The sequence below is a fragment of the Medicago truncatula genome, chromosome 2 (assembly GCF_003473485.1).
Source record: "Medicago truncatula cultivar Jemalong A17 chromosome 2, MtrunA17r5.0-ANR, whole genome shotgun sequence".
In the NCBI taxonomy this organism is placed as follows: domain Eukaryota; kingdom Viridiplantae; phylum Streptophyta; class Magnoliopsida; order Fabales; family Fabaceae; genus Medicago; species Medicago truncatula.
The window spans coordinates 746,677-757,082 of record NC_053043.1 but is presented as its reverse complement, the minus strand read 5'-3'; the positions used below and the strand labels follow the sequence as shown (position 1 = coordinate 757,082).

General features: G+C 31.2%; 1 pseudogene; it reads left to right on the top strand.

The window, feature by feature from the left end:
• The first annotated feature begins 1,939 nt into the window (after nucleotides 1-1,939).
• LOC11425122 (chaperone protein ClpB1-like) lies at nucleotides 1,940-8,894 on the top strand (annotated as a pseudogene).
• The last annotated feature ends 1,512 nt before the right edge of the window (nucleotides 8,895-10,406 follow it).

Here is a 10,406-nt window from a genome sequence, read left to right as displayed (position 1 = left end):
ATTTGATATGAGTTGTTTTATATAATTGGTATTTTAAAGGTGTGTATTGATAAGTGCAGGAAGTAGTTATTTAGTTAGTGTATTTTAGGCACTTTTGTTACTTGTTTTGTAAGTTATCTAAGGAAAAGCTGAGAAAATATGAGCAAATGTCCTACGATGCCTTTTGTACCTTACTCTACAAATTTGTGCAGGAATTGGATGCCAAAACCTTGAGCAAGGAGGAAAAATTCAAAGGTTTGCAAAAAGTTAACTCGTCACTGCGAGAAAGTTTAAGAGAGTCACCTTTCCACACGATTTGAAGCTCGCCACATGGCGAGCTAACTCGCCATGGTGAAGGGAAGGCGATCACAAGGCGAGAAAGTGCCAAAAACTTAGGATTTTCAGAAATTCAGAGCTCGCCATGACAAGTAATATCTCGCATGGTGAATTAAGGTGGTTTTGACGAATTTTTTTAATTTCTACCCTTAAAATAATTGAAAATTAATTTTCTACCCTACTTATTAAAAAATTTCCAAATATACCCTACTTTTTCAGATTCTCTACCATCCCACAACCTCCCCTTTTGGAATACCCTTTTTTTTGGACTTATTATATATATATATATATATATATCCCATAACCTCCCCTTGTGGGATGTCTTTTTTTTTTTTTTTTTTTCCTTTTCCGGACTTATTATATCCCACAACCCCCTTTGTGGTATACTTTTTATGTTAGTTTTTTGGGTTATTCTAACTGGTGTTAAGGACAAAGGACACCAGTTAAGGAAACTAAAAAAGTAAGTTGGCATTGAATTCAACAATTTTTTAACTTTTAAAAAGTTAAATCTATCACTTTTCACTATTTTCCAATACAACATTTCTAAGTTTGTCCTCTTAACCATGCCCTAAGTCATATTAAGCTGTTTTGTATAAATAAGTTGTTTTGAATAAGTGATTTTTGAAAATGAGGTCGTAATAAGCTGTTTTGTATAAATAAGTTGTTTTGAATAAGCGGTTTTTGAAAATGAGGTCGTAATAAGTTGTTTTGTAAAAATAAGTTGTTTTGAATAAGCGGTTTTTGAAAATGAGGTCGTAATATGTTGTTTTGTATAAATAAGTTGTTTTTAAAAAAGATTGTAATAATTTTAGTAATGTCAATAAAATTGGAATTTTGAATCATTAAGAGGGCAAAATTGTCAATTTGTATGTTTAACGCCCCAAACCCCCCAATTTAGGGAAACTTTAAAATTGGACAAATGAAACCCTTCAAAACCCCCAAAACATTTTCCTTGTTTTTTTAAAACCCGCAAACAAAGGTTTACCACTCCATAAGCCTTTCCTTCCCTTCCCCTCCCCTCCAAAACAACTCGCAAACAAAGCTTTAGCAAATTATTTGATTCTCACATTTCTTGTTTTTTCATTATCTAAACATAATCACAAAACATGTAATCAATCATTTGACCTTAAACAAAGCATCATTTGAAAAAATTACCTTGATCATGTAATTGATGTTGATTAATCACAAACCAATACTATTTAATTCACGTGCACATAAAAATCCAGTCAATATTTTCATTATATAAACACAATAAATAATGACCGAAACAAATAAAGATTACTGATTTATAGTGTGCTTCTTGAATCTTTAGCAATCTGCCTCTCCCTTCCCCTCAAAGAAATGTGAACTGTCTACAATCCAAGAACATCAATAATGTGGAATTGCGATAGCTAAATTAAGAATAAATAAATTTGGTGACAACTAGGGTACCCATGGAAGAATGGTGGGTAATTTACCCCAACCAATACACATTAGCCACATAAGCACATTTTTAAGTGGTATCTATGAACTATCTTGACCCCACCAACAAATTGCTCATTTTCATTGGTTGGTGGGTAAATTACCCACCATTCTTCAAAGGTAATCTAGAAAAAACCATGTAAAGGTGACAACTAGGGTACCCATGGACTCTGGCAAAATGAGTAACATGGACTCTGCCAAATTCACTAAGAAAGTATGGTCTTCGCTTAGAGATTCAAGTTAGTGAGTGCGTTGATAATGCATAAGCAGTTTGTCAATTTAACTTTGAGGAGAAGTTTTTAATTTGATCGGTTTAAGAAATACAAGAGCAAAAGTAAACTAGTTTTTATGGAGAAAAGAATTTTGAGCACTTAAGAGTATATATTGTTTGTAGGGTGTTAGATTGGTGAGTGACTCAAATTTGAAAGGATTGTTTTATATCAGAAACAACGAGGTAGAAAATATTATTGTATAATTGAGGTAGAGCCGCAAAACGTTTTGAAATAGTGATTTAGTTCGCAACTCGGCCTAATATTTTGTTTGATAAATTACCATTTTTTTGCCTGTGTCCGACATATAGGGATGACAATATTATGTTGGTCGATCTGTCCCGTTTAAACCGAACCTGCTATTACCTTGCAAATAATGGGGCGGGCCAACCTGAGAGGGTGAGTTCAAACATACACCACACCCCCTCAATCAGCCCGTTTAACAAAATCATTTGAATCCTGCTCTTCACCCTGCACTTTTCACTTGCGCTCTGCAGCCATGCCGAAAATGCACCTGCGCTAGTTAACTAGCACAAATATAAATCAAACATGTCTTTAATTTACACATGCGTAACTTAAATCACGTTGTATGAGTTAACTCACGCAGGTTATAAACCCAGCGCGAGTTAACTCCTCTCGCTGGTATTGTTTTTCATATTCACAATATTTTTACATATTCACGTGCAAATATACCAGGCGCCGGTGATGAATGAATCCTAGCTCTACTTCTAATTGAATATACCAAACACAATAAATTCCTTTGAACCATCATATGTAAGCCACGTGGATCTTCTTAATTTCATATCTTGAATTGAAAAAAAGGAATAGTAACTGCATCTATTTCTTTCAGCTATAAAGCAGAACAGTGACTTTGTAAGTACAATAAGCAATAAGCATTAAAAGTAGCATAACCATTGAAGCACCGTCAAACTCTAGATACCACAAAAGATAAAGACAGAGTAGCATGAGTTAACTCATGCAACGTGTGACTTAAGTTACGCATGTGTAAATTTAAGATATATTTGATTTACACTTACGCTAGTTAAGGATATTTTCGACATGACTGTAGGACGCGAGTGAAAAGTGTAAGGTGAAGAGCAGAATTCAAATCATTTTTCAATTTTATTTTGTGATAAGTCTTATTAAAAAATTTAGGCTACAATTATAAAAAAAAATTACATCACCATCACCAACTACATAATTAATAAACCTAACCTCATCAAATATCAAAAACTAAATCAAACAACATACAACAAATTCACCATCATAATCTAAGAAAAAGCAATTGTTATATAACAAGCAAGCAATGCCACCGTCATAATCCAGTACTTTTATATTCAATTATACTCTTAAATAAATTTGTCTATAAGAATGTTATATTGTTGGTGTTATTTAAAAAGATAAAAATTTATATTATATTTGCTATATTGTTGATCTTATTGAGAAAATCAAAATATAAGTATTGTTTGTTACAATATAAAGTTGCAAAATATTTATGTCTATAATTTTAATCAAAATTTTATAATTTTTTTTTATAAAACATATTGTTTGTGATTTATATGTATTAACGCAGTAAAAAGATCAAAAATACAGATACAAAGTGCCTATTTAAATGCTAATATATATAATCAGATTAGTATCTAATACATACTAGCTACATTTTATCAAAAAAATCTAATGCATACTACATAGAAAATATTAGAATAAATCCTATAAAATATTAGTATTTTTTGTTTGGTAGTGTCCGAGGTTTGAACCTCATACCTTGCATATTTTATGCATTGTCCTAACTAACTGAACTAAATTCATCATGACCGATAAAATATTAGTATAAAATTAAAAGAAAAATTGTGAAACTAAAAGTATTATTGTCTTTATGCATCGCTACGCATAAAAAATATATAATATACTATACTTAATTTTTTTGGGGTAAACCTATATAGTAATTATTTTTTTTGGCAAAATACATCTTTTGATCTTTTAATTTTGACAAAAATACCAGATTAGTCTTATTTTAAAAATAAAAAAAATACTGGATTAGTCTTTTAAGTTTTGTAAGTTTCAAATAGGTTTTTTAAGTTTTTTTAAGTTTCAAATAAGTCCTTTATGTTTTTTTAGATTTTAAATAGGTCATTTAAGTTGTTGATTTAATGAATCTATTTAAGTTTTTGTGTTTCAAGCATGCCCTTAAAAGGGTAATAAAATTTGACTTTTTTTTTTTGAAAGAATTAAATTTGACTTTTTTTTTTAAAGAATTAAATTTGACTTCTATGACTTGAAAGAAAAAAAGAGAAAAGGTTTTTATTTCTTTTTGGTTCTTAGGATTTAAATATATATATTTTTTGAGGAGGAGTTAAAAGATTTGATGTGAGTAAATATAGCAAAAACTGTTTTGAGATATCTTTTAAAAGATTTAAACGAAAAATATAATATAATAAAAAAAAATATTTAAACAAGAACTTTCCTGCTTCGGTTCTATATAAATAGAGGTTCACTTGCTTTCAAAGTTGTCACAGAAAAAGAAGAGCAAAACTTTAGTTTTCTGAAATCAAAGGTACGTAACACTCTTGTTATGCTTGTTTTTCTTCAAATTGTATTACCGCTTATTATGTAATTATCACCATCACATAAAACTGAGTATTGACACATGCTATTAGTTAAGTAGGGTTTCCTTAAAAAAATATAGTTAAGTAGGGTTTCCTTAAAACAAATTAAAGATAGTTAAGTAGGGTTTTCACCGGATTAATATTTAGGCATATTTAGTTTGTGTTTTTAAGTTCACAAATATTATATATATGATTATCTCGTCATGTTGATATTTTTATTGTAATATAATGTTGGAGCTAAAAGATGAATCCTACTGTTGTTAGAGTTCAATTTGATAGTCACAAAGGATATTGAATTTATTTTAAGGAAGAGAGTGAAACTGGAAGTTGAACTTCTTTCTTTGGGCCGGGAAAAAAGACGACAACGCTAGCAAAGTTCGTCTTGCAGATGTAAGTATGGATTTTGAGTTTTTGTATTTTTTTCATCATATTATAGATTAGTTTTAATTTTATTTTGTGTATTTATATTATTTCGATTGCTCTAATTGTTGATATTATTTGTAGGGGCGGAAAGAACTTGACGACTTAAAAGAGAAGCTTCTAACTCTGGTCAATGAAGTATAGAAAAGAGAAAGCAAGGATTGATGAGATTCAAAGGCTGAAGCTGAAAAGCGAAGAGCTTATCTTGTCTCTACAGGAGGCTGAGAGGCGGCATGATATAGAAAGAGCTGCAAGTCTACGATATGGTGCGATTGATGACGTGGAAGATGCAATTCAGCTGCTTGGAGATAGCACTGATGAGAGCTTAATGTTGACAGAAACTGCTGTGCTGGAGTACAAAACCTAATTGCTATGGTTGTTAGCCTATTGACCGGCATACCAGTGACCCAAATTGGCGAAAATGAGAAAGAAAGGTTTCTTGGAATTGGTGACAGGTTGCATAATAGAGTTGTGGGACAAGATCAAGCAGTAAATGACGTTGCTAACGCTGTATTAAGGTGGAGAGCTGGTTCAGGAAGACCTCAACATCCAATTGGTTCCTTCCTATTCCTTGGTCCAACTGGTGTTGGTAAAACAGAACTTGCTAAAGCTCTTGCTGAACAACTCTTTGATGATGAAAACCAGTTGGTGAGAATGAACATGTCGGAGTACATGGAACAACACTATGTGTCCAGATTGATTGATGCAGCACCAGGGTAAGTGTTTTGTCCATGTGAAATAATTAAGAGCTACAAATGTCGGTCAATTCAACCTAAGATTGAAGACATCATTGTTTAGACTTATAGTCTTTAACGTTCAAAATATGCATCTCATGTCTCATTCACTTATTCTGAATTAAATTTTCAGGTTTGTTGCACAATTAACAGAAGTTGTGAGAAGAAGGCCAAACATTGTGCTACTTTTCGAAGAAGTGGAGAAAGCACATATTTCTGTAATCAACAAACTACTTTATATCTTAGAGGATGGGAGTTTAACTGATGGACAAGGCAGAACTGTGGATTTTACGAACACGGTCGTTATCATGACCTCGAACCTTGGCGCTGATCATCTCCAAAGTGGACTTTCAGGAAAATGTACCATGCAAGTTGCTCACGATCGAGTAATGCAGGAAGTAACTGATCATTTCTGGTTAGAATTGTTGGGCCAGCTAACCAAAGTTGTAGTATTCAATCCTCTTTCTCACCAGCAATTGAGGAAGGTTGCAAGGTTGCAAATCAAGGATGTAGCTAATCGTTTTTGTAGGAAAGGAACTACATTGGTGGAAGTTACAGATGGAGCAGTGGATTATATACTTGCTGAGAGCTATGATCCTGTAAGTGTTATTATTATAGCATCATCATCATTATTTTAATCTTTTTCTTATAGAAAAAAATGTAACTTATAACTAATTTTTTTATTGTTGTTGTGTAGGTGTATGGTGCTAGACCAATTAGAAGGTGGCTTGAGAAAAAGGTGGTGACAGTGCTGTCTATGCTTATACAAGGAAAGTAATTGATGAGAATACAACGGTTTACATTGATGTTGGTCCAAATGACAGTTATTTGGTATACCGTGTAGAAAATAATGGAGGGCATGTTATTAATGCTGAAACTTGCAAAGTCGCGAGGCTGCAAGTAATTATCTAATGATTCATCCTTCTTTTCTTTGAATTTTGGCTAAATCCTTCCAATATGATCTACTCGAATCCCTACATCTATCGCATTTCTTTTTTAGGAAGGAGCTATGCTACGTGTATATTTTTGAGTATACATTTCTGATAGCTAGATATCTCGAAGAGCAATCTAGGACTCGACTCAGGTCCTTAAAATTTAAACTAATTTCATATATACCGTATATAAAGAAAATAAGCTGCTTTGAGCCTATTTTTTTTCTCCTTCCAATTATACTCTAAAGTAAATTTGACTTCAAGAATGCTATTTTGTTGGTGTCATTTAAAAAAAATAAGAATTTATATTATGTGATATAGTTTTTTTTTAAAGATATTATATTTGTTATATTGTTTTTTGAGAAATATTTCTTATATTGTTGGTATCATTGAAAAAAATAAGTATAGTTTGTTACAATATGAAAGTAAAAAATATCTATCATCTATACCTATAATTTTAATCAAAATCAAAATAAATTTAATTGAAATTTCATAAAAACTAATGTTCGTAATTTATACACATTAGCTCAATAAGAAGACGGGACAGACGAACATAGAGTGTCTGTCTAAAGCTAATTTATAACCTATACTATATATAAAGAAAATAATCTCTTTCAGCCATTTTGGGTTGACCTTTTCTCTTTTCCAAATTACCCTCAACTTTAAATACAAATAACACACATAACACATAACACATAGATAAGAGTAAATTCAAATATTTAAAAAAATTGTAACAAAGAAGAAATTTGAAATTATTAGCTTTTAGGTCTCATTTGAAATTCTCTAAATTTAACTTGAACAAAATACTTCATAAATTTCCATTATTTTGAAAATTCTTCAAATTATCATTCAAACAATAAAATTCACCTCAAATGATATGAATTCTCACAAAACATTACATTATCTCAAAACATTTATCCATCCAAACACGCTCAACAAATTTGACTATAAGAATGCAATTTTGTTGGTGTCATTTAAAAGAAATAAGAATTTATATTATATGTGTTATAGTTTTTATTTTATTTTAAATATATTATATTTGTTTTATGAAATATTTGTTATATTGTTGGTATCATTGAAAAAGATAAGTATAGTTTGTTACAATATAAAAGTGAAAAATATCTATCATCTATACCTATAATTTTAATCAAAATCAAAATAAATTTAATCGAAATTTCATAAAAACTAATGTTGGTGATTTTTTTTTCCAATTCTAGTGTAGACTATAGTCTTTCACTTATCTTGAGTTTAAAATATGCATAATTGTGAATTGAATTGTTGGACATTTGAATGGTGGACTATTAACTGAAGCTGTAAGGAGAAGGCCACACAGTGTGATACTTTTAGAGCAAGTGGAGAAAGCACATATATCTGTATTAAACACTCTGCTTGAAGTCTTAAATTATGGGAGGCTAACTGATGGACAAGGCAGAACTGTGGATTTTAGGATAGGAACACAGTCATTATCATGACCTCAAACCTTGGTTCCGAGCATCTCCTAAGTGGACTTTCAGGAAAATGTACCATGGAAGTTGCTCGCGATAAAGTAATGCAGGAAGTGAGAAATCATTTCAGGCCAGAATTGTTGAATCGGCTGGACGAAGTTGTTGTATTCGACCCTCTTTCTCACAAGCAATTGAGGAAGGTTGCAAGGATGCAAATGAAGGATGTAGCTAATCGTCTTGCTGAGAAAGGCATCGCTTTGGCCGTAACAGATGCAACACTAGATTTTATACTTGATGTGAGCTATGACCCTAAGTGTATCTTATATATCATCTTAATCATTTTCTTATAGAATAATGCTCCATAAAAAATGTTATCATATTATCATTTTATTAACTTTCTTATAGAAAAAAGTGTTACTTACAACCAGTTTATATTTTTGTTGTATTGTAGGTGTATGGTGCTAGATCAATTAGAAGGTGGCTTGAGAAGAAGGTAGTGACAGAGCTGTCTAGGATGCTTATAAGGGAAGAAATTGATGAAAATACAACAGTTTACATCGATGCTGATCCTAATGGAAGTGGTTTGGTACACCGTGCAGAAAATAGTGAAGAGATTGTTAATGCTGAAATCGGGGTGAAGTCGGATATTTTGATTCAGATAACAAATGGACCAAAAAGTGATGATACTAGGCCTGCGAAGAAAATGAAATGAAAACTGACGATGTTTTAATATTAGAGTACCCGGAAAAGAAAAAGAACATGTTTGAGTAAATTTTAGTAGTTTATGTTCTACGTGAACTTTAGGTTTGTTAAATTTGTCAATTTGAATGGGTCTGTGTGACTGGTGGATGAAAGTTTCTCACTTTTTTCTCATCAGTAAATTTAGTTTTTGTTATTTAATTTGTAGTTTCTCTCTTAAGTTAGATTATAGCCTGTGTTTATATGTTTTAAATAAGCAAGCATATTAGCTAATACATATGTAAACTATAATATTGCATCTCAGGCTGCATAATTCGTCACATGCATGCAACAATAATACTGCATATAAAATGACAAAATTACGGTCTATCTTTTCCACATCAATGGTAACATATACATCAATGTCTTGCATTTACATTGGATTGGAAGAAGAAAAATGTCCTAACTTATTAACCATGCCAATTCTAACAATATCATCAGCACATAATCAATTCAATTAATTCCTCATGTAGAGTTTTTGTGTAGAGAAACATAACCATTTGTGGTCTAAGAAAAATGATACTACAAAGAATCCTTCATCCCTCAACATTATTATATTTAATTTTGATGGGTCGGTCATACAATGTTTCACAACATTTAATTTTACAACTATTGTCTTGTTGTTCCTACTTAAACCATAAGACAACGGATATATTACAATGAATTTACTTAAAAAGACTACAATCTTTAAAGTTGATGTAATCCCTTAAACATTGAACTTCCTTCCTTCAATATATGACGACATGGCCTTTGTCAACACGTTTTTCCCGTAGATGTGACTTTAAAGCGCTAGGCGATGGAATTTAATGAGATTAGAAAGCTTTCGACGCATATGGCCCTGCAATAAATAGAACAAGAAAAAAAAAAGGATTAATCAAAAAATTTGATAACAAATTTAAACAAAAACAATATCTGAACCAAAACATCAATAGTTGTTATGATTGTTAAACCTGAGTGCATTTGAGTGCTCTCTAAGCAACATAATTTCCAAAGGGATCCTGAAGAACTTTCAAGAAATTACGGCTTCTCATTATCTCTTCAACAATAACTTTAACTGCACTCTTGTTAGAAAACCTCAGAAGATATTCCATTACATTGCTGGCATACTTGTTCATAGATAATCTATCAAATTTGTTCTGAAACTCTTCTATCATCCATTCCTTTGCTAATGGAAACTTCATTTTAATCACATACTGCAACAAATAGTTTCTGCAAACATAGAAAAAATATATAAATTAACAAATAGTTTAAGGTAATGAATGCACTTGCTTAATCTATATGCAAATGATCAACAAAAAATAGTTACTATGAAGTTTAAGGAAGTGTAAAATATGCACCATACAATGCACTTTCAAATATGGGATGCAATAAATTGCAGACTAACAACCAAATATAACAATCAATTCAATTTAAAAAATAAATAAATAAATAAATAAATAAAATAGTTGAAGAGTGTGGAATCAAATCCGAATGGATCTTCTGCTAG